Source organism: Echiichthys vipera (genome assembly GCF_963691815.1).
Source record: "Echiichthys vipera genome assembly, chromosome: X".
Classification (NCBI taxonomy): domain Eukaryota; kingdom Metazoa; phylum Chordata; class Actinopteri; order Perciformes; family Trachinidae; genus Echiichthys; species Echiichthys vipera.
The window spans coordinates 47,652,763-47,677,415 of record NC_139825.1 but is presented as its reverse complement, the minus strand read 5'-3'; the positions used below and the strand labels follow the sequence as shown (position 1 = coordinate 47,677,415).

General features: G+C 39.3%; 1 protein-coding gene across 2 annotated transcripts in view; it reads left to right on the top strand.

Annotated features, from left to right (window-relative positions):
* The first annotated feature begins 11,398 nt into the window (after positions 1–11,398).
* The window catches only part of chd6 (chromodomain helicase DNA binding protein 6), a 149,945-nt gene continuing 136,690 nt past the window's right edge, over positions 11,399–24,653 (top strand). Inside the window, exon 1 of one of the 2 annotated variants that reach the window (XM_083939713.1) lies at positions 11,399–11,538. The gene's annotated coding sequence lies outside the window, so the exon portion shown is untranslated. Of the gene's footprint in view, positions 11,539–12,290; positions 12,412–24,653 lie in introns of those variants that run through there. The other variant, XM_083939712.1, reaches the window with a different exon arrangement.

The window sequence follows — 24,653 nt, the reverse complement described above, 5'->3', positions numbered from 1 at the left end:
TGCATTCTGTATTTGTGCTTCTGCTTTGCATACTGTGGTGACACACACAGACACACAAATACCACAAAACGACCACAAAAAGACACAAAATGACCCCAAAAAGACACAAAAAAACCACAAAAAGATAGAATAAGACACAAAACAAACACAGAAGACACAAAATGACCCCAAAAAGACACAAAATTACCCCAAAAAGACACAAAAAGACCACAAAAAGACCACAAAAAGATAGAATAAGACACAAAACAAACACAAAAAGACATAAAACAACCACAAAAAGACACAACACAACCATAAAAAGACACAAAACAACCACAATAAGACACAAAAAGAAACAAAATGACCACAAAAAGACGCAAAACAAAATATAAAAGACAGAAAAAGACAGAAAAAGACACAAAACGACCACAAAAAGACACAAAAAGACACCAAAAAGGCACAAACTTACCCCAAAAAGACACAAAAAGACCACAAAAAGACACAAAAAGACCACAAAAAGATAGAATAAGACACAAAACAAACACAAAAAGACATAAAACAACCACAAAAAGACAAGAAAAGACACAAAAGACCACAAAAAGACACAACACAACCATAAAAAGACACAAAACAACCACAATGAGACACAAAAAGAAACAAAATGACCACAAAAAGACGCAAAACAAACAATAAAAGACAGAAAAAGACAGAAAAAGACACAAAACGACCACAAAAAGACACAAAAAGACACAAAACTAACAATTAAAGACAGAAAAATACACAAAAAGACACAAAACGACCACAAAAAGACACGAAAAGACAAAGAAAGACACAAAACAAACAATAAAAGACACAAAAAGACAGAAAAAGACACAAAACGACACAAAACTAACAATTAAAGATAGAAAAATACACAAAAAGACACAAAACCACCACAAAAAGACACGAAAAGACAAAGAAAGACACAAAACAAACAATAAAAGACACAAAAAGACACAAAAAGACAAAAAATACTTTTTATTTTCAAACTAATTTAGTCAATGTACTAAATCTGCTTTTTATTTATTTATTTTAAATTATTTAGTTAATGTACTAAATCTGGTTTTTATTTATTTATTCATTTTAAATTAATTTAGTTAATGTACTAAATCTGCTTTTTATTTATTTATTTATTTTATATTAATTTAGTTAATGTACTAAATCTGCTTTCTATTTATTTATTTATTTTAAATTAATTTAGTTAATGTACTAAATCTGCTTTTTATTTATTTATTTTAAATTAATTTAGTTAATGTACTAAATCTGGTTTTTATTTATTTATTCATTTTAAATTAATTTAGTTAATGTACTAAATCTGCTTTTTATTTATTTATTTATTTATTTTATATTGATTTAGTTAATGTACTAAATCTGCTTTCTATTTATTTATTTATTTTAAATTAATTTAGTTAATGTACTAAATCTGCTTTCTATTTATTTATTTATTTTAAATTAATTTAGTTAATGTACTAAATCTGCTTTTTATTTATTTATTTTTAAATTAATCTACTCAATGTACTAAATCTGCTTTTTATTTATTTATTTTAAATTATTTAGTTAATGTACTAAATCTGCTTTTTATTTATTTATTCATTTCAAATTAATTTAGTTAATGTACTAAATCTGCTTTTTATTTATTTATTTTAAATTAATTTAGTTAACGTACTAAATCTGCTTTTTATTTATTTATTTATTTTAAATTAATTTAGTTAATGTACTAAATCTGCTTTTTATTTATTTATTTTAAATTAATTTAGTTAATGTACTAAATCTGGTTTTTATTTATTTATTCATTTTAAATTAATTTAGTTAATGTACTAAATCTGCTTTTTATTTATTTATTTATTTTATATTAATTTAGTTAATGTACTAAATCTGCTTTCTATTTATTTATTTATTTTAAATTAATTTAGTTAATGTACTAAATCTGCTTTTTATTTATTTATTTTAAATTAATTTAGTTAATGTACTAAATCTGGTTTTTATTTATTTATTCATTTTAAATTAATTTAGTTAATGTACTAAATCTGCTTTTTATTTATTTATTTATTTATTTTATATTGATTTAGTTAATGTACTAAATCTGCTTTCTATTTATTTATTTATTTTAAATTAATTTAGTTAATGTACTAAATCTGCTTTCTATTTATTTATTTATTTTAAATTAATTTAGTTAATGTACTAAATCTGCTTTTTATTTATTTATTTTTAAATTAATCTACTCAATGTACTAAATCTGCTTTTTATTTATTTATTTTAAATTATTTAGTTAATGTACTAAATCTGCTTTTTATTTATTTATTCATTTCAAATTAATTTAGTTAATGTACTAAATCTGCTTTTTATTTATTTATTTTAAATTAATTTAGTTAACGTACTAAATCTGCTTTTTATTTATTTATTTATTTTAAATTAATTTAGTTAATGTACTAAATCTGCTTTTTATTTATTTATTTATTTTAAATTAATTTAGTTAATGTACTAAATCTGCTTTTTATTTATTTTAAATTAATTTAGTTAATGTACTAAATCTGCTTTTTATTTATTTATTTATTTTAAATTAATTTAGTTAATGTACTAAATCTTCTTTTTATTTATTTATTTATTTTAAATTAATTTAGTTAATGTACTAAATCTGCTTTTTATTTATTTTAAATTAATTTAGTTAATGTACTAAATCTGCTTTTTATTTATTTATTTATTTTAAATTAATTTAGTTAATGTACTAAATCTGCTTTTTATTTATTTATTTATGTTTAAATTAATTTAGTTAATGTACTAAATCTGCTTTTTATTTATTTATTTATTTTAAATTAATTTAGTTAATGTACTAAATCTGCTTTTTATTTATTTATTTATTTTAAATTAATTTAGTTAATGTACTAAATCTGCTTTTTATTTATTTATTCATGTTTAAATTAATTTAGTTAATGTACTAAATCTGCTTTTTATTTATTTATTTATTTTAAATTAATTTAGTTAATGTACTAAATCTGCTTTTTATTTATTTATTTATTTATTTTAAATTAATTTAGTTAATGTACTAAATCTGCTTTTTATTTATTTATTTATTTTAAATTAATTTAGTTAATGTACTAAATCTTCTTTTTATTTATTTTAAATTAATTTAGTTAATGTACTAAATCTGCTTTTTATTTATTTATTTATTTTAAATTAATTTAGTCAATGTACTAAATCTGCTTTTTATTTATTTATTCATTTCAAATTAATTTAGTTAATGTACTAAATCTGCTTTTTATTTATTTATTTATTTTAAATTAATTTAGTTAATGTACTAAATCTTCTTTTTATTTATTTATTTATTTTTAAATTAATTTAGTTAATGTACTAAATCTGCTTTTTATTTATTTGTAAATTATTTTAGTTAATGTACTAAATCTGCTTTTTATTTATTTGAAATTAATTTAGTTAATGTACTAAATCTGCTTTTTATTTATTTATTTATTTTAAATTAATTTAGTTAATGTACTAAATCTGCTTTTTATTTATTTGTAAATTATTTTAGATAATGTACTAAATCTGCTTTTTATTTATTTAATTATGTTTAAATTAATTTAGTTAATGTACTAAATCTGCTTTTTATTTATTTATTTATTTTAAATTAATTTAGTCAATGTACTAAATCTGCTTTTTATTTATTTATTTTAAATTAATTCAGTCAATGTACTAAATCTGCTTTTTATTTATTTTTAAATTAATTTAGTCAATGTACTAAATCGGCTTTTTATTTATTTATTTATTTTTAAATTAATTTAGTCAATGTACTAAATCTGCTGTTTATTTATTTTTAAATTAATTTAGTTAATGTACTAAATCTGCTTTTCATTTATTTCTAAATTAATTTAGTTAATGTACTAAATCTGCTTTTTATTTATTTTTAAATTAATTTAGTCAATGTACTAAATCTGCTTTTTATTTATTTATTCATTTTAAACTAATTTAGTTAATGTACTAAATCTGCTTTTTATTTATTTATTTATTTTAAATTAATTTAGTCAATGTACTAAATCTGCTTTTTATTTATTTATTTTAAATTATTCAGTCAATGTACTAAATCTGCTTTTTATTTATTTATTTATTTTAAATAAATGTAGTCAATGTACTAAATCTGCTTTTTATTTATTTATTTTAAATTAATTCAGTCAATGTACTAAATCTGCTTTTTATTTATTTTGAATTAATTTAGTCAATGTACTAAATCTGCTTTTTATTTATTTTAAATTAATTCAGTCAATGTACTAAATCTGCTTTTTATTTATTTTTAAAGGGAGGGTCTTAATACGTCTTAAATATTGTTTTGTGATGTCACAGCCAGTTATGAAGCCGGTCGTGATCCAGGATTTACAGGTGTTAAGCCATGAGGCGCCTTCCCTGTGCGTGGTCACAGGTGTGCTCTGTTGCACCTGTAAACACACCCAACAGTGATGTCACAGTGCACTGCCACACCTTTGAGTTCACCTGTTCATCACTGCAGCCAGGTGAGACGTCAAAGTGCTGAAGGTCAGCAGACACGCTGCGTGATCTTCTGCTGTTTGAGTGACGTTAATTCACAGGCCAGTGAATCTGCACACGCGTGGTTTTCATCAAGTGTGAGCGTCCAGACATTTACATAACGATGCAACACACTGTCTTGTTTCTCTTTGAGGTTGTTTTGTGAGTCTTTGAGGTTGTTTTGTGAGTCTTTGAGATTGTTTTGTGTGTTTTTGTAGTTGTTTTGTGTCTCTTTGTAGTTGTTTGTGACTCTTTGAAGTTGTTTTGTGTCTCTTTGAGGTTGTTTTGTGTCTCTTTGTAGTTGTTTTGTGTCTCTTTGAGGTTGTTTTGTGTCTGTGGTTGTTTTGTGTCTCTTTGTAGTTGTTTTGTGTCTCTTTGAGGTTGTTTTGTGTCACTTTGTAGATGTTTTGTGTCTCTGAGGTTCTTTTGTGATTCTTTGAGGTTGTTTTTTGACTCTTTGAGGTTGTTTTGTGTTTCGTTGAGGTTGTTTTGTGTCTCTGAGGTTGTTTTTGACTTTTTAAGGTTGTTTTGTGAGTCGTTGAGGTTGTTTTGTGTCTCTGAGGTTGTTTTTGACTTTTTAAGGTTGTTTTGTGAGTCGTTGAGGTTGTTTTGTGTCTCATTGTAGTTGTTTTGTGTCTCTTTGCAGTTGTTTTGTGTCTCTTTGAGGTTGTTTTGTGTCTCTTTGAGGTTGTTTTGTGTCTCTTTGTGGTTGTTTTGTGTCTCATTCAGGTTGTTTTGTGTCTCTTTGAGGTTATTTTGTGTCTCTTTGAGGCTGTTTTGTGTGTCTTTGATGTTGTTTTGTGTCTCTTTGTAGTTGTTTTGTGTTTCTTTGAGGTTTTTTTGTGTCTGTGGTTGTTTTGTGTCTCTTTGAGGTTGTTTTGTGTCTCTTTGATTTTTTTTGTCTCTTTGAGGTCGTTTTTTGTCTCTTTGAGGTTGATTTGTGTCTCATTGTAGTTGTTTTGTGTCTTTGTGAGGTTGTTTTGTGTCTCTTTGTAGTTGTTTTGTGTCTCTTTGTGGTTGTTTTGTGTCTCTTTGTAGTTGTTTACTGTCTCTTTGAGGTTGTATTGTGTCTCTGAGGTTGTTTTGTGAGTCTTTGAGGTTGTTTTGTGTGTTTTGTAGTTGTTTTGTGTCTCTTTGTAGTTGTTTTGTGACTCTTTGAGGGTGTTTTGTGACTCTTTGACGTTGTTTTGTGACTGTTTGTAGTTGTTTTGTGTCTCTTTGAGGTTGTTTTGTGTCTCTTTGAAGTTGTTTTGTGTCTCTTTGTAGTTGTTTTGTGTCTCTTTGTAGTTGTTTTTTGTCGCTTTGAGGTTGTTTTGTGTCTCTTCAAAGTTGTTTTGTGTCTCTTTGTAGTTGTTTTCTGACTCTTTGAGGTTGTTTTGTGTCTCTTGGAGGTTGTTTTGTGTCTCTTTGTAGTTGTTTTCTGACTCTTTGAGGTTGTTTTGTGTCTCTTTGAGGTTGTTTTGTGTGTCTTTGTAGTTGTTTTCTGTCTATTTGAGGTTGTTTTGTGTCTCTTTGTAGTTGTTTTTTGACTCTTTGAGGGTGTTTTGTGACTCTTTGACGTTGTTTTGTGACTGTTTGTAGTTGTTTTGTGTCTCTTTGAGGTTGTTTTGTGTCTCTTTGAAGTTGTTTTGTGTCTCTTTGTAGTTGTTTTGTGTCTCTTTGTAGTTGTTTTTTGTCGCTTTGAGGTTGTTTTGTGTCTCTTCAAAGTTGTTTTGTGTCTCTTTGTAGTTGTTTTCTGACTCTTTGAGGTTGTTTTGTGTCTCTTGGAGGTTGTTTTGTGTCTCTTTGTAGTTGTTTTCTGACTCTTTGAGGTTGTTTTGTGTCTCTTTGAGGTTGTTTTGTGTGTCTTTGTAGTTGTTTTCTGTCTATTTGAGGTTGTTTTGTGTCTCTTTGTAGTTGTTTTTTGACTCTTTGAGGTTGTTTTGTGAGTCTTTGAGGTTGTCTTGTGTGTCTTTGTAGTTGTTTTGTGTGTCTTTGTGGTTGTTTTGTGTCTGTTGTTGTTTTTTGTCTCTCTGAGGTTGTTTTGTGTCTCTTCGTAATTGTTTTGTGTGTCTTTGTAGTTGTTTTGTGTCTCTTTATAGTTGTTTTGTGTCTCTTTGAGGTTGTTTTGTGTCTCTTTGTAGTTGTTTTTGGACTCTTTGAGGTTGTTTTGTGAGTCTTTGAGGTTGTTTTGTGTGTCTTTGTAGTTGTTTTGTGTCTCTTTGAGGTTGTTTTGTGTCACTTTGAGGTTGTTTTGTGCCTCTTTGAGGTTGTTTTTGTTTCTTTGAGGTTGTTTTGTGTCTCTTTGTAGTTGTTTTTTGTCTCTTTGAGGTTATTTTGTGAGTCTTTGAGGTTGTTTTGTGTGTCTTTGTAGTTGTTTTGTGTGTCTTTGTGGTTGTTTTGTGTCTGTGGTTGTTTTTTTGTCTCTTTGAGGTTGTTTTGTGTCTCTTCGTAGTTGTTTTGTGTGTCTTTGTAGTTGTTTTGTGTCTCTTTGGGGTCATTTTGTAGCTCTTTATAGTTGTTTTGTGTCTCTTTGAGGTTGTTTTGTGTCCCTTCGTAGTTGTTTTGTGTGTCTTTATAGTTGTTTTGTGTCTCTTTATAGTTGTTTTGTGTCTCTTTGGGGTCATTTTGTAGCTCATTATAGTTGTTTTTTGTCTCTTTGGGGTCATTTTGTGTTTCTTTATAGTTGTTTTGTGTCTCTTTGGGGTCATTTTGTAGCTCTTTATAATTGTTTTGTGTTTGTTTGGGGTCATTTTGTGTCTCTTTATAGTTGTTTTGTGTCTCTTTGGGGTAATTTTGTGTTTCTTTATAGTTGTTTTGTGTCTCTTTGGGGTCATTTTGTAGCTCTTTCTAATTGTTTTGTGTCTCTTTGGGGTAATTTTGTGTCTCTTTGGGGTCATTTTGTAGATCTTTATAGTTGTTTTGTGTCTCTTTGAGGTCATTTTGTGTCTCTTTATAGTTGTTTTGTGTCTCTTTGAGGTCATTTTGTGTCTCTTTATAGTTGTTTTGTGCCTCTTTGAGGTAATTTTGTAGCTCTTTATAGTTGTTTTGTGTCTCTTTATAGATTTTTTGTGTCTCTTTGGGGGAATTTTGTAGCTCTTTATAGTTGTTCTGTGTCTCTTTGGGGTAATTTTGTGTCTCTTGATAGTTGTTTTGTGTCTCTTTTGGGTTCATTTTGTGTCTCATTATAGTTGTGTTGTGTCTCTTAGAGGTCATTTTGTGTCTCTTTGGGGTCATTTTGTAGCTCTTTATAGTTGTGTTGTGTCTCTTTGAGGTCATTTTGTGTCTCTTTGGGGTCATTTTGTGGCTCTTTATAGTTGTTTTGTGTCTCTATATAGTTGTTTTGTGTCTCTTTGGGGTCATTTTGTGTCTCTTTGGGGTCATTTTGTAGCTCTTTATAGTTGTTTTGTGCCTCTTTGGGGTAATTTTGTGTCTCTTGATAGTTGTTTTGTGTCTCTTTTGGGTCATTTTGTAGCTAGTTATAGTTTTTTTTAATGTGTCTCTTTGGGTTCATTTTGTGTCTCATTATAGTTGTGTTGTGTCTCTTTGAGGTCATTTTGTGTCTCTTTGGGGTCATTTTGTAGCTCTTTATAGTTGTTTTGTGTCTCTTTGGGGTCATTTTGTAGCTCTTTGGGGTCATTTTGTGTCTCTTTATAGTTGTTTTGTGTCTCTTTGGGGTAATTTTGTGTCTCTTTGTAGTTGTTTTGTGTCTCTTTGGGGTCATTTTGTGGCTCTTTATAGTTGTTTTGTGTCTCTTTGGGGTAATTTTGTGTCTCTTTGTAGTTGTTTTGTGTCTCTTTGGGGTCATTTTGTGTCTCATTATAGGTGTTTTGTGTCTCTTTGGGGTCATTTTGTGGCTCTTTATAGTTGATTTGTGTCTCTTTGGGGTCATTTTGTGTCTCTATATAGTTGTTTTGTGTCTCTTTGGGGTCATTTTGTGTCTCATTATAGGTGTTTTGTGTCTCTTTGGGGTCATTTTGTGTCTCTTTGGGGTCATTTTGTAGCTCTTTATAGTTGTTTCGTGTCTCTTTGGGGTCATTTTGTAGCTCTTTATAGTTGTTTTGTGTCTCTTTATAGTTGTTTTGTGTTTCTTTGGGGTCATTTTGTAGCTCTTTATAGTTGTTTCGTGTCTCTTTGGGGTCATTTTGTAGCTCTTTATAGTTGTTTCGTGTCTCTTTGGGGTCATTTTGTAGCTCTTTATATTTGTATTGTGTCTCTTTGAGGTTGTTTTGTGTCCCTTCGTAGTTGTTTTGTGTGTCTTTATAGTTGTTTTGTGTCTCTTTATAGTTGTTTTGTGTCTCTTTGGGGTCATTTTGTAGCTCTTTATAGTTGTTTTGTGTCTCTTTGGGGTAATTTTGTAGCTCTTTATAGTTGTTTTGTGTCTCTTTGGGGTCATTTTGTAGCTCATTATAGTTGTTTTTTGTCTCTTTGGGGTAATTTTGTAGCTCTTTATAATTGTTTTGTGTTTGTTTGGGGTCATTTTGTGTCTCTTTATAGTTGTTTTGTGTCTCTTTGGGGTCATTTTGTGTTTCTTTATAGTTGTTTTGTGTCTCTTTGGGGTCATTTTGTAGCTCTTTCTAATTGTTTTGTGTCTCTTTGGGGTAATTTTGTGTCTCTTTGGGGTCATTTTGTAGATCTTTATAGTTGTTTTGTGTCTCTTTGAGGTCATTTTGTGTCTCTTTATAGTTGTTTTGTGTCTCTTTGAGGTCATTTTGTGTCTCTTTATAGTTGTTTTGTGTCTCTTTGATGTCATTTTGTAGCTCTTTATAGTTGTTTTGTGTCTCTTTGGGGTAATTTTGTGTCTCTTGATAGTTGTTTTGTGTCTCTTTGGGGTAATTTTGTGTCTCTTGATAGTTGTTTTGTGTCTCTTTTGGGTCATTTTGTAGCTAGTTATAGTTGTTATGTGTCTCTTTGGGTTCATTTTGTGTCTCATTATAGTTGTGTTGTGTCTCTTTGAGGTCATTTTGTGTCTTTTTGGGGTCATTTTGTGGCTCTTTATAGTTGTTTTGTGTCTCTTTGGGGTCATTTTGTAGCTCTTTATAGTTGTTTCGTGTCTCTTTGGGGTCATTTTGTGTCTCTTGATAGTTGTTTTGTGTCTCTTTGGGGTCATTTTGTAGCTCTTTATAGTTGTGTTGTGTCTCTTTGAGGTCATTTTGTGTCTCTTTGGGGTCATTTTGTGGCTCTTTATAGTTGTTTTGTGTCTCTTTGGGGTCATTTTGTAGCTCTTTATAGTTGTTTCGTGTCTCTTTGGGGTCATTTTGTGTCTCTTGATAGTTGTTTTGTGTCTCTTTGGGGTCATTTTGTAGCTCTTTATAGTTGTTTTGTGTCTCTTTGGGGTCATTTTGTGTCTCTATATAGTTGTTTTGTGTCTCTTTATAGTTGTTTTGTGTCTCTTTGGGGTGATTTTGTAGCTCTTTATAGTTGTTTTGTGTCTCTTTGGGGTGATTTTGTAGCTCTTTATAGTTGTTTTGTGTCTCTTTATAGTTGTTTTGTGTCTCTTTATAGTTGGTTTTTGTCTCTTTGGGGTCATTTTGTGTCTCTTTATAGTTGTTTTTTGTCTCTTTGAGGTCATTTTGTGTCTCTTTATAGTTGTTTTGTGTCTCTTTGAGGTCATTTTGTGTCTCTTTATAGTTGTTTTGTGTCTCTTTGGGGTCATTTTGTGTCTCTTTATAGTGTTTTTGTGTCTCTTTGGGGTCATTTTGTAGCTCTTTATAGTTGTTTTGTGTCTCTTTGAGGTCATTTTGTGTCTCTTTATAGTTGTTTTGTGTGTGTAGCCAAACATGTACTTGGTGCCCTAGGGTGGAGTGTGTATACTGCCATATTATTTCAAATTTAAACCTAAAATAACTGCTTATTTTGTATTATAACACGCAGACACAGTGACCGGTGAGTCCTACAAACTTCAGGTGAAGTTTGGAAGTTGTACATCCACGAAAAACACCCCTTAAAAAAAAAACACGCACATCCACATGAAATAAAACAGCTGCTCGCTTATTTAAGTTATATTAAGTCCTGCAAAGTTGTTTTGTGTCTCTTTATAGTTGTTTTGTGTCTCTTTAGGGTAATTTTGTAGCTCTTTATAGTTGTTTTGTGTCTCTTTGGGGTCATTTTGTGTCTCTTTATAGTTGTTTTGTGTCTCTTCGGGGTAATTTTGTGTCTCTTTGGGGTCATTTTGTGTCTCTTTATAGTTCTTTTGTGTCTCTTTGGGGTCATTTTGTGTCTCTTTATAGTTGTTTTGTGTCTCTTCGGGGTAATTTTGTGTCTCTTTGGGGTCATTTTGTGTCTCTTTATAGTTCTTTTGTGTCTCTTTGGGGTCATTTTGTGTCTCTTTATAGTTGTTTTGTGTCTCTTTGGGGTCATTTTGTGTCTCTTTATAGTTGTTTTGTGTCTCTTTGGGGTAATTTTGTAGCTCTCTATAGTTGTTTTGTGTGTGTAGCCAAACATGTACTTGGTGCCCTAGGGTGAAGTGCATATACTGCCATATTATTGTAAATTTAACCCTAAAATAACTGCTTATGTTGTATTATAACACGCAGACACAGTGACCGGTGAGTCCTACAAACTTCAGGTGAAGTTTGGAAATTGAAAAACACCCCCTTTAAAAAAAACACGCGCACATCCACATGAAATAAAACAGCTGCTGGCTTATTTCTTTTGCACCAACAAGTCCTGCAAAAACAAAAAACGGAACATCCGGGAAACGAAACCCGATCAGCAAAAGACGTGGAAAGCCTTATTTCTTTTCTTCCGCCCTTCAAACCCGGTAATGATGGAGGAGTAAAAAGCGACATGATTGGTGGACGCAGCCAGCAAAGAGGAGAAATGTAAAACCCTGTTCGTTTTTGTTGCATTGGGGAGGGAGGGGGGGTTTGTTGAAAGCTGAACTGCTCCCCACTCTCTTGTTTTTTTTTTTTCCTCCTCTCTCTCCTTCCTTCAATGACAGCAGGAGCCAGCCGGGCGGTGCGCTGCTGCGGTGCGGTGGGAACAAGCTTCCCCCGGTACGAGAGAGGATTTCCCTGCAAGTCTGCGGTAAGGACAAACAAACGAGAGCAACACCACCACCTAGAACAAACAGCGAGGCGATGCGCGTCAGGCTCAATGCGAACCACCAGGAATGGACAGAAAGCAAGAGGGGAGGTAAAAACAAAAACAAAAACACAATACACAATGGCTGCCTGCGATAGCTCTCAGACAAACCCGGGAGAGAGCCGCTCGTGTTTGCTTGACAGCTGCAGGGCCAATGGAAACATGCATGGAGCCAGCTGCGCACGGCTGCAGCCAATGGAAAAATCTGAACCGCTGAAAGGGTCCAAATGGTAAAAAGGAAAAGGTTAGGTTAGGCTGGCTGCAGCAACACACACACACACACATGCACACACACACACGCACACATGCTTCTGCTACTGCTAAACTTGCACACACACAAAATAAGCTGTTTTGGCTGCTGCAGAGGCCATTTTAGGTAAGAAAGCACCCTTTAACTTTTTGGATGTGGCTTTGTGAGAGTGTGTGTGTGTTAGTGTGAGAGAGTGTGTGTGTGTGTGTGTCTAGACTGGACTGTGGTGGCAAAAACAGTGCAGGACTCCGGCATCCAGACTGAATAAACTCCGCTTTATGTGGATTAAATAGATATGGCACACTCCTCCTCCTCCTCTTTTCATCCCTCCTCCTTCTGCTCCTCTCTCCCTCCCCTTCACCTCCCCATCTCTCTCTCTCTCTCTCTCTCTCTCCCCTCCCTCCCCTGCCTGCTAATTTTTTATGCATTTTTCTAAACTGTCATGGCGATTTTGTGTCCTTGGAAATAAAAAGCGCCAGTGTGTGTGTGTGCGTGTGTGTGTGTGTGTGTTTTTTCCTCGGGTTGATGTGTCGCCGGTGAAAGCGTGTGTCCGGTGTCCGGAGCAGGTGAGCTGTTCGCCGGGGAGGGTTTTTTAAAAGCGGTGGAGGAGAAGAAGGGAGTTTTTAACATGCTTGTGTGTCCACACGTGTAAAAAAAAAAAAAAGAGGAGAAGGAGACACGGCTGCTCTAATGTATTTACAACAGTGACATTACACAGCTAGCTGCAGGGAAGCTAACTGTTAGCAACGCGGTGCTAAAGTGAAAATGGGGACACAGTGTCTCCTTTTCTCTGTCGGTGTGTGTGTGTTGTTGTGTGTGTTTTTCATCCCCTCTCTCCCTCCTCTTGTCTAGCTCTTCACAACTTGTGGTAATCCTGTGCAACATTGGAGCTAGCTGTGTGTGTTAGCCCCTGCGTCTTCAAGAGGTGGAAGCTAGGTTGTTAGCCACTTAGCCTCTTGGAACATGTGTAGCTGTTAGCAGCCAGGTGTGTGTGTGTGTGTGTGAGTGTGAGTGCATGCATGTGTGTGTGGGCACACAATGAGTCATGCATGTACATTGAGTCATGATGTGGTGTCTTTCTTTCTTTCACCTGGTCCAGGTGTGTGTGACAACCTCCCGGGCACCAGACAAAAGGGTGTGCCAAAGAGCTAACTAACCCCCAGTCTGCACGAATTTGTGAATTTTGTAAATAAGTTCATGTTAAACAGGTTTTTATCCCCAATATATTCAGACTTTAGGGTGGAAACTTTGTCCTCCACGTCTTTTTTATGTCCTTTTGTAACTCTGGCAAAGTGCAGCACATCTTTTGCACATATCATTTTATAATAATCTCAGTTTTGCAAACACAGAATCTGCACACTGTGCATGCAAGGGCATACTCTTGTGTTTACTTTTACCTGTTAGGACTTTTCTGATTTTGATATTTAATGGTTTCCCTGCAGTATTCTTTGTTCAGTGTGGTATCTATCTATCTATCTATCTATCTATCTATCTATCTATCTATCTATCTATCTATCTATATCTATTTATTAGCGCTGGGGGAAGATTAGATGTGAATAAGATAGGATAGGATAGGATATTACCTTTACTACTCCCACAATGGGAAAATTACCTTATTACAGCAGTTGAATGGATAGAAAACATAGAATAAGCATCAATAAGAAACAATAGCTTGTAAAAGAATATATTGTGATGTGTGTATATCTTGTTATAGAGATATAGGATAAAGGGTTTCGGCCATATCATCCAGCACTATCCCTGACCCGGTGGTCAAACACCTGACGGAGGGGGGCGAGGTGCCGGTTTTTGTGTCAGGGCTGCAGACTGCGACCCAAATTTGAAAGTGTGCGACTGAATTTTACATCTAGTTGCACATGCGCGACCAGATGTCTCGCCGTATCAATATGTAAGAGGCTCAACAACAACAACAACAACAACAACAACAAGCATCCACTTAATAAAATGGAAATGTTCTGTGAGATGAGCGAGTGACGGTCATCACACCGCTTCTTGTCTCATGCTCTGTGGAGCAGTGCTGTATGTTGACAGGCGCGGGGCCCTTTTAGACGGCGAGGCCCCTGCAGTGGACCGGGTTAAGGGGGAGGGGGGGTGCTTTACCTCCGTGAGTACCGTAGGCTACACCGCGGCTAACACAAGCACTATGCTAAGGGCGCACTCACACTGTCCTTCGGCACCGTGCCCCGTGCTTTAGGGTCCTTGTCCCCCCCTCCAGCCCCGTTTGTACTCACACTACCTGGGCCTCGGAGAATGCTTCTTGCTGCCTATACGTCATCACGCCGTAACACGTCACACGCATTGATGACGTCATGGCGATGCGTGGCTTTGTTTACAAATCTTTCCATAGACCTCTGAGTTTTTGTGCGTCTTGTCGACTGTTTTTGAATCTTTTCATCGACCAAATCTGCAGTAAACACTCCACCTCCGCATCACACCAACGTGAACCTTTCACCGCCATTGTTTTAAATGTCCGTGCATGGTCCCTCCTTCTTTTTTCTACGTCCCAACAGGCGCACAGGAAATGACCTCAGAACCGCCGTAGGCCTCATGCACGTACATGTGCAAACGCACTTTACAAAAGCCCAGCTGGCCGCAGTTATGCGCGGAGCGGGTGCACTCACACTGGTCAAACGCACTAGGCTTTACCCGTAAAACCTGTTTTGGCGCGGTGCGGAAGGATAGTCTGAGTGCGCCCTAAGACACCTGCAGCATCACCACAGCTCTCTGCTTATATCAACGCCCCTGTAGAGAAAATACTGACATTTTAGTGTTGAAATCTCGCCGCATCTCGTTCTCGTGGACTCAATATCCTCACAACACTTATTCTGGATGTATGGTATATTTTTTTAATATTGTACTTATACCTTAGACTTCTCTTTATTGATCCCTTTGAGATGACTCGCGGATACGATGACCATTAAACTATTAGCTTAATAAATACAGAAAGTATAAAAAAACAGTAAGCAATTAACTCTTAGTCATATATTTATGAGGTAAATGTAAGAATACAAGTAAAATAAAGGTCACAGAAAGTTAAATCAGATAAGTTAAATGTAGGTTAAGATCAAATGTGTGTGACTGTGTATGACAGAAATGAGCAGTAAGGTTAAATAATTGCACTTAAGTGGTGGATAAAGTTATTGCACAAACAAAAGAAGATAAGTGTCCAGATTTGGTATCCATGACTTGAGACTGGACTTGGTATTCTTGACTTGAGACCTGAGTTAGACTTGGTACCTAGACTTAGACTTAGACTTCTCTTTATTGATCCCTTTGGGATGAACTCCCGCAAGGAAATTAAGTTTCCAGCAGCTTACAAGAACACAAAGGAGGTATAACAAAATACAGTATAAGATAACCAATGAACTCTTAGCTAAATTAATACAGAAAGTATAAAAAACAATAAACAGTAAATAATAAACTCTATACTGTATGAAGTAGAATACAGGTAAATTAAAATTCACAGATCAGTTAAATGTAGAGGAAATGTATAAGATAACATATGTGTGACTGTATATGACAGAAATGAGCGGTAAGATTAAATGATTGCACTTAAGTGGTGTATAAAGTTACTGCGCCAAGAAAAGATAAGTGTCAAGGTGTGTAAGAGTAGATTATTAATGTCACAGTGAGTGGCTCCCACTCCTTCTGTCCTCTTTAGTGAGGAGTTGTAGAGGATGACGGCCTGAGGGACAGAGGAGGTCTTGAGCCTGTTGGTCCTACACTTGGACAGGAGCAGCCCTCCACTGAACAGGCTCCTCTGGGTGCTGATGACGGGGTGCAGGGGGTGGCTGCCATCGTTCGTAACGTCCAGCAGTTTGTCCAGTGTCCTTCTCTCTGAGTCCAGCTTCATGCCGACCACAGAGCCGACCCTCCTGATCAGTGTATCCAGTCTGGAGGTGTCCGTCTTGGATATGCTGCCCCCCCCAAGAGGACCCTGGTGACCCCAGACTGGTGAAACATCCACAGCAGTTTGCTGCAGATGTTGAAGGATCGCAGTCTCCTCAGGAAGTACAACCTGCTTTGTGTCTTCCTGAACAGGTGGCTGGTGTGTGATGTCCAGTCCAGTTCATTGTCCAGCCACGACCTGAGGTCCACAGCCTCCACCTCAGCTCCCTCTAGCACAGGTGTGTCAGAGTGATCCAGTAAAGGGGCGCTGTGGCTGCAGGCTTTCATTCAAACCGAGCAAAAACAATTCAGATGATTGCATGACTCAAGTCAGGTGTGCCTGCAGCCTCAGCGCCCCTTTACTGGATCACTTTGACACCCCTGCACAAGCAGGACTGGTCGCGGTCTTGGTCTGGACCTCCCAAAATCAAGGACCAGCTCCTTCGTCTTGGAGGTGTTGAGCTGCAGGCGGTAATGTCGTGACAGTGATGGTGCTGTCGGTTTACCGTCTATCTTGCGTCTTCAAAAGACGTGCCGACTGGTCGACTCTACCTCACAGTTGGCCCGTAGGGCGCCAAAACACGTTCAGTGTGCAGTACCTCTTCAACAACTCCTCTGAACGCTACTTTCTTACTTTAAGACCCTTCTGAGTTGACTCGCCATCATTGCTGCGTCTTGTTCGACCCGGTTTTCTCTTTCAACCAGACGTCTGCTTGGCGCAACAGGTTTGTTCCGCCCTTTACATTTCCGTTTCTGTTCCTTTCACGCAGACTGGACGCAATAAAAGCGTGACAGCCCCGCAAAGAAAAGGCAGCGTGAATGACTCTAAGGGCGCCCTCCCACTGTGCGTCCGTCCCGTGCCCCGTGCTTTAGGGTCCTTGTCCCCCCCTCCAGGCCCGTTTGTACTCACACTACCTGGGCCTCGGAGAATGCTTCTTGCTGCCTATACGTCATCACGCTGTAACACGTCACACGCATTGATGACGTCATGGCGATGCGTGGCTTTGTTTCCAGATCTTTCCGTAGACCTCTGAGTTTTTGTGCGTCTTGTCGACTGTTTTTGAATCTTTTCATCGACCAAATCTGCAGTAAACACTCCACCTCCGCATCACACCAACGTGAACCTTTCACCGCCATTGTTTGAAATGTCCGCGCATGGTCCCTCCTTTTTTTTTTTATGTCCCAACAGCCGCACAGGAAATGACCTCAGAACCGCCGTAGGCCTCGTGCTCGTACACGTGCGCACGCTCGTGCTCGTACACGTGCAGACGTGCTTTACTAAAGCCCACCTCTCTCAAACGAGCCGTGGACGGCCAACTGGCCGCAGCTAGGCGCGGAGCGGTTGCACTCACACTGGTCAAAGGAACTAGGCTTTACCCGTAAAACCTGTTTTGGCACGGTGCGGAAGGACAGTGTGAGTGCGCCCTAAGATCGCAGTCTTTGTGTACATTTCATCAAATACTCCAGCGCACGCTGTTGTGTTGATTTCAGGGGCATTTAAATTACCCATGGTCATTAAAAATACTTGATTAACTTTCTTCTTTGTGCGTATCTTAGATCATTAATTCCCCATTTGAACAGATAAAGTTCAAAGCCAACTTCCTAAAAGCCCTTTATGATAAATATAGGGTGCAGCTGACCCCTTTCTGTCACTTCCTTAAACAAAAAGGATGTTTTATCTCGAGGCGACAGTGTGACACTTAACATCGATCTTGCAGGAAGCTTCAGAGGATCCACCTGTTGGAGGAAAATGCAAGAGCAAACATGTTCTAGCACATTCATGCCAAAGCAAATATTACACGTTTTCCTGTATTTGAAGTGAAGTAACGTGTGTTCTTCGTCTCCTTCGGTGACGGCGAACACTTTGAATCAGGGTTGTGTTTGATAATCAATCAAAACCGCTTAATTAGATCCAGGGAAGCAGATCTGCCGCAAATTCTACATCTAGGTCGATTTTAATGCTCCGTTTTTGTTGACGCCGTCTCTCATCTCATCTTCAACCACTTAAACGGGGTCGGGTTGCGGGGGCAGCAGCTTTAGCAGGGGACCCCAAACTTCCCTTTCCCGGGCCACATTAACCAGCTCTAACTGGGGGATCCTGAGGCGTTCCCAGGCCAGTGTGGAGATCTAATCTCTCCACCTGGTCCTGGGTCTTCCCCGAGGCCTCCTCCCAGCTGGACGTGCCTGGAACACCTCCCTAGGGAGGCGCCCAGGGTTCATCCTTACCAGATGATCCTGAACCACCTCAACTGGCTCCTTTCAACGCCACTGCAGGCTACAATGACATGAAATTGTTGTTTTAGTTGTGTGGTCTCATGGCGCCCTCCCACTGTGCGTCCGTCCCGTGCCCCGTGCTTTAGGGTCCTTGTCCCCCCCCTCCAGGCCCGTTTGTACTCACACTACCTGGGCCTCGGAGAATGCTTCTTGCTGCCTATACGCTATCACGCCGTAAAACGTCACACGCATTGATGACGTCATGGCGATGCGTGGCTTTGTTTCCAGATCTTTCCGTAGACCTCAGAGTTTTTGTGCGTCTTGTCGACTGTTTTTGAATCTTTTCATCGACCAAATCTGCAGTAAACACTCCACCTCTGCATCACACCAACGTGAACCTTTCACCGCCATTGTTTGAAATGTCCGTGCATGGTCCCTCCTTCTTTTTTCTACGTCCCAACAGGCGCACAGGAAATGACCTCGGAACCGCCGTAGGCCTCGTGCTCGTACACGTGCGCACGCTCGTGCTCGTACATGTGCCAACGTGCTTTACAAAAGCCCACCTCTCTCAGACGGGCCGTGGACGGCCAGCTGGCCGCAGTTATGCGCGGAGCGGTTGCACTCACACTGGTCAAACGCACTAGGTGTTGAGCTGCAGGTGGTACTGTCATGACCGTGATGGTGCTGTTGGTTTACCGTCTATCTTGCATCTTCAAAAGACGTCCCGACTGGTCGACTCTACCTCACAGCTGGACTTGCAGGATTACAGCGGATTTAAAACGGTAGGGGGCCAAAACACGTTCGGCGTGCAGTACCTCTTCAATTACTTCTCTGAACGCTACTTTCTTACTTTAAGACCCGCCTGGGTTGACTCGCCATCACCACTGCGTGTTGTTCGGCCCCGTTTCTTCTTTCAAACAGACGTCTGCTTGGCGCAACAGGTTCGTCCCCTCCTTTACATTTCAGTTTCTGTTCCTTTCACGCAGACGGGACGCAATAAAGGCGTGACAGCCCCGCAAAGAAAAGGCAGCGTGAATGACTCTAAGGGCGCCCTCCCACTGTGCGTCCGCCCTAAATATCTTTAAGACATTTTTTAGATCCAACAATTAATAAAATGATCCACAGATTAAAGGATAATTGTGAAAAATAACGGTTAGTTGCAGCCTCACCTGTAATAACTGATGCATATTTACACTTGATGGCCACTTTATTAGGTACACTACAGGTGGGGCGTGAAATGTAATGCGGTCCGATACGATAAAGGAAATTCTGCCAAACAATTGTTCATATATCAGTGTATAAATGATCCCTTTATCATAATGTGCCTGTAATTAGATCTGCAAAAGTGAATAATTACTTTTAAACTGTTACATCAATAGGAAACTGTTTTTATAAATAGATTTGAGTCATTTAAATAAAAACAAATAGTCATAATTTCACTGATTCCAGCTTCTTAAATGTGAATATGTTCTGGTTTCTTTCCTCCTCAGACAGGAAACTAAATATCTTTGAGACATTTTTAAACACTGATCCACATTTTATAGATTAAACAACTAATTGATTAATTAATAAAATGATCCACAGATTAATGGACAGTTACAATAATAATGGTTAGTTGCAGCCTCACCTGTATTAATTGTATAAATATACACTTGATGGCCACTTTATTAGGTACACTACAGGTGGAGCGTGAAACGTAATGCGGAAACCTTACAAAGAAAATAATTCACTTTTAAATGACGCCAATAGTTACTTTCATTGTTAATTAATCTGTTGTTTATTTTAATTAATGTATTAAAAGTTGTTTGGATGATAAAAACGATAAAAGCCGAAAAACGACGACCGAAAATGTTTCAAAGATATTCAGTTTAAAGTCACACGAGGAACAAAAACGGAAAATATTCACATTTTAAAAACTGCTGGTAAAACAGTTGATGATTAATTTAATAACTAATATGTACAGCTCTATTTGACAGACATGTATAAGGGCGCACTCCCACTGTGCCTCCGTACCGTGCCCAAACAGGTTTTACAGGTAAAGTCTGGTTCCTTTGACCAGTGTGAGTGCAACCGTACAACGTCTAGGAGCGGCACACTTGCCGTCCACGGCCCGTTTGGGAGAGGTGGGCTTTAGTAAAGCATGTTTGCACGTGTACGAGCACGAGCGTGCGCACGTGTACGAGCACGAGCGTGCGCACGTGTACGAGCACGAGGCCTACGGCGGTTCAATTCCTGTGTGCCCCCCCATCCTTATTTCCTTCCTACCTTCCTTCCTTTCTTATCATCATTCCTTCCTTCTTTCCTTCCTTCCTACCTTCCTTTCTTATCATCCTTCCTCCCTTCTTTCCTCCCTTCCTTCCTTCCTCCCTTCCTTCCTCCCTTCCTTCCTTCCTTCCTCCCTTCCTTTCTTATCATCACTCCTTCCTTCCTTCCTTCCTTCACATCATCATCCTTCCTTCCTTCCTTCACATCATCATTCCTTCCTTCCTTCACATCATCATCATTCCTTCCTTCCTTCCTTCCTTCCTTCACATCATCCTTCCTTCCTTCCTTCCTTCACATCATCATCATTCCTTCCTTCCTTCCTTCACATCATCATCATTCCTTCCTTCCTTCCTTCCTTCCTTCCTTCCTTCCTTCACATCATCCTTCCTTCCTTCCTTCCTTCCTTCCTTCCTTCACATCATCATCATTCCTTCCTTACTTCCTTCCTTCCTTCCTTCACATCATCCTTCCTTCCTTCACAACCTCATCATCAACCTTCCTTCCTTCCTTATTTCCTTCCTACCTTCCTTCCTCCCTTCCTTTCTTATCATTCCTTCCTTCCTTCCTTCACATCATCATCATCATTCCTTCCTTCCTTTCTTATCATCATCAACCTTCCTCCCTTCCTTCCTTCCTTCCTTCCTTCCTTCCTCCCTTCCTTTCTTATCATCATCACTCCTTCCTTCCTTCCTTCCTTCCTTCCTCCCTCCCTTCCTTCCTTCCTTCCTTCCTTCCTTCCTCCCTCCCTTCCTCCGCTCCTGCAGAACGGACACCAGCATTGTTATCCCTAAACCCTCGCCCCTCCCGTCTCCGTTACCTGTGCGGCGCTCTTCTTCTGCGTGAGCTTGTTTTTCTCTGAACACGCGGTAACTTAGGAAAAAGGATTTGGTCCGTGCGTGGAAACGCCCGGAGGACTCGGGCGTGACCTTAAATGTGCCGCACGGCCGCCACAGGTGGAAAAGGTGGAAAAGATCCGCGTGTGTCTTTACATCACAATCATCATTCCTTCATTCCTTCCTTCCTTCCTTCCTTTCGATCATCATTCCTTCCTTCCTTCCTTCCTTCCTTCCTTCCTTCACATCACAACCATCCTTTCTTCCTTCCTTCCTTCCTTCCTTCCTTCCTTCCTTCCTTCCTTCATTGTCATCATTCCTTCCTTTCCTCCCTCCTTCCTTCACCTTCCTTCCTTCGAATCACAATTATCATTCCTTCCTTCCTTCCTTCCTTCCTTCCTTCACATCACAACCATCCTTTCTTCCGGCCTTCCTTCCTTCCTTCCTTCCTTCCTTCCTTCACATTGTCATCATTCCTTCCTTTCCTCCCTCCTTCCTTCCTTCCTTCACCTTCCTTCCTTCGAATCACAAGTATCATTCCTTCCTTCCTTCCTTCCTTCACATCATCATCCTTCCTTCCTTCCTTCACATCATCATCCTTCCTTCCTTCCTTCCTTCCTTCATTCCTTCTTTCCTTGCTTCCTACCTTCCTTCCTTCCCACACATCATCTTCCTTCCTTCCTTCCTTCCTTCCTTCTTTCCTTGCTTCTTTCCTTCCTGGCTTCCCACACATCATCTTCCTTCCTTCCTTCCTTCCTTCCTTCTTTCCTTGCTTCTTTCCTTCCTTCCTTCCCACACATCATCATCCTACCTTCCTTCCTTTCTTCCTTCCTTCCTTCCTTCACATCATCATCATTCCTTCCTTCCTTCCTTCCTTCCTACACATAATCTTCCTTCCTTCCTTCCTTCCTACACATAATCTTCCTTCCTTCCTTCCTTCCTACACATCATCATCATTCCTTCCTTCCTTCCTTCCTTCCTACACATAATCTTCCTTCCTTCCTTCCTTCCTTCACATCATCAACATTCCTTCCTTCCTTCCTTCCTTCCTTCCTTCCTTCCTACACATAATCTTCCTTCCTTCCTTCCTTCCTACACATAATCTTCCTTCCTTCCTTCCTTCCTTCACATCATCATCATTCCTTCCTTCCTTCCTTCCTACACATAATCTTCCTTCCTTCCTTCCTTCCTACACATAATCTTCCTTCCTTCCTTCCTTCCTTCACATAATCTTCCTTCCTTCCTTCCTTCCTTCCTTCCTTCACATCATCATCATCTATTCTAATTAACACGCGGGTCTGGCGGCGTGCGTTATTACTCAGACCGCCGTCCGCTCCTTTGTCTGTCCCCTCGTGGGAACGCCGCACAGTTGAAGCGCTCGCCTCTCTGTGTGCGCGGAAACACGCATGCACGGGGCTGATATTGGTCCTGATTTCAGCACAGCCCGCTCATCCTCATCCTTGTCCTCCTCTTCATCATCGTCCCTCAAGTGGGTTTGCCACCGCCACCGTCGGGCTCTTCTTCCGCTCTTTTGTGCGAGGGCACGTTGGCGAGGAGGGGGAATAAGGTCACGGAGTAAAGTCTGCAGCCACGTTTAAACAGCGTTCAGACGGCTGCTGGAAAACCTGGAAAACCTGGAAAATGCTGTTTCCAAGGTTTGAAAAGTAAAAATATGTTCTCCTCCTCTTCCTCTTGCTCTTCCTCTCTCCTCCTCTTCTTCTCCTTGTCTTCTTCCTCCTCCTCTTCCTCTCTTCCTCCTCCCCCTCCTCCTCTTCTTCTCCTTGTCTTCTTCCTCCTCCTCTTCCTCTCTTCCTCCTCCCCCTCCTCCTCTTCTTCTCCTTGTCTTCTTCCTCCTCCTCTTCCTCTCTTCCTCCTCCCCCTCCTCCTCTTCTTCTCCTTGTCTTCTTCCTCCTCTTCCTCTCTTCCTCCTCTTCCCTCTTCTTCCTCTCTTCCTCCTCCTCCTCCTCTTCCCTCTTCCTCCTCTTCCCTCTTCTTCCTCTCTTTCTCCTTCTCCTCCTCTTCTTCCTCTCTTCCTTCCCCTCCTCCTCCTCTTCTTCCTCTTGTCCTCGTCCTCCCCTCTTTCTTCTCATCTTCTCTTCCTTCTCTTCCTCCTCCTCCTCTTCCTTCTCCTCCTCTTCCTCTCCTCCTCTTCTTCCTTCTCCTCTTCTTCCTCTTGTCCTCCTATTGTCCTCCTCCCCTCCTTTCTTCTCCTCCTTCTCTTCTTCCTCTCCTCTTCCTCTTCCTCCTCCTCCTCCTCTTCTTCCTCCTCTTCTTCCTCCTCCTCCTCCTCCTTCTTTCTCTCTTCCTCCTCCTCCTCCTCTTCCTCCTCCTCCAGCTCCTTTTGGTCCGTGGGCCCTTGCTGAGGTCAGAGGTCATTGAACGGACACACTGGTTTCGAACTCCTCCTCATCCCTCTTGGAGGCATCCTTACACCGTATGTGTGTGTGTGTGTGTGTGTGTGTGTGTCTGTCTGTGTGTGTGTGTGTGCACGTGTGTGTGCTTAGGTGTGTGTGTGTGTGTGCACGTAGGTGTGTGTGTGTGTGTGTGTGAGCAGCAGAAGGTTGTTTCATTTCTGGAAACCGTTCTTCTTCAGGTGCGGAGCGATAAAACAACTTGGCAAGAGGCTGGAAAAAAAAGTGTTACACGCCGATGCCGTCTTTCACCCTTGTTATTTGAGGAGGAGAACAGGAAGTCCACGCCTCCTCTTCCTCGCCATTTGTTCCCTTTTTCTTACACTTGTCTCAATAAACGCTCGCCGGCCGCTTTATTAGGTACACCTGTCCAACTGCTCGTTAACGCGGATTTCTAATCAGCCAATCACACGGCAGCAGCTCCTTCAGGCGTGTGTGCGTGTGTGTGTGTGTGTGTACACATGGTGAAGTGTGTGTGTGCGTGCGTGCGTGTGTACACATGATGAAGAGGGTGTGTGTGTGTGTACACATGGTGAAGTGTGTGTGTGTGTGTGTGTGTGTGTGCTGCAGCATCAGAACGGTGAAGAAAGGTGATTTGCGTGACTTTGAACGTGGCGCGTTTGTTGGTGTCTGAGTGTTTAAAAAAATGCTGATCTACTTTTCACGCACAACCATCTCTAGGGTCTAGGTCCTCTTCTTCCTCTCCTCCTCTTCTTCCTCTCCTCCTCTTCTTCCTCTTCCTCCTCTTCTTCCTCTCCTCCTCTTTCTTATCCTCCTCCTCCTCCTCCTCCCTCTCCTTTTGGTCCGTAGGCCCTTGTTGATGCCAGAGGTCAGAAGAGAATAGCCAGACTGGTTTGAGCTCCTCTTCTTCCTCTCCTCCTCCCCTCCTCTTTCTTCTCCTCCTCTTCCCCCTCCTCCTCCTCTCCTTCTTCCTCTCCTCCTCCTCCTCCTCCTCCTCCTCCTCCTCTTCTTCCTCTCCTCCTGCTCCTCCTCCTTCTTCCTCTTGTCCTCCTCCTCTTCCCCCTCTTCTCCTCCTCCCTCTCCTTTTGTTCTGTGGGCCCTTGTTGAGGCCAGAAGTCAGGGAGAATGGACACACTGGTTCGAGCTCCTCCTCTTCCTCCTCCCCCTCCTTGATTATCCTACTCCCTCCTCTTCCTTTCCTCCTCTTCCTCTCTTCTC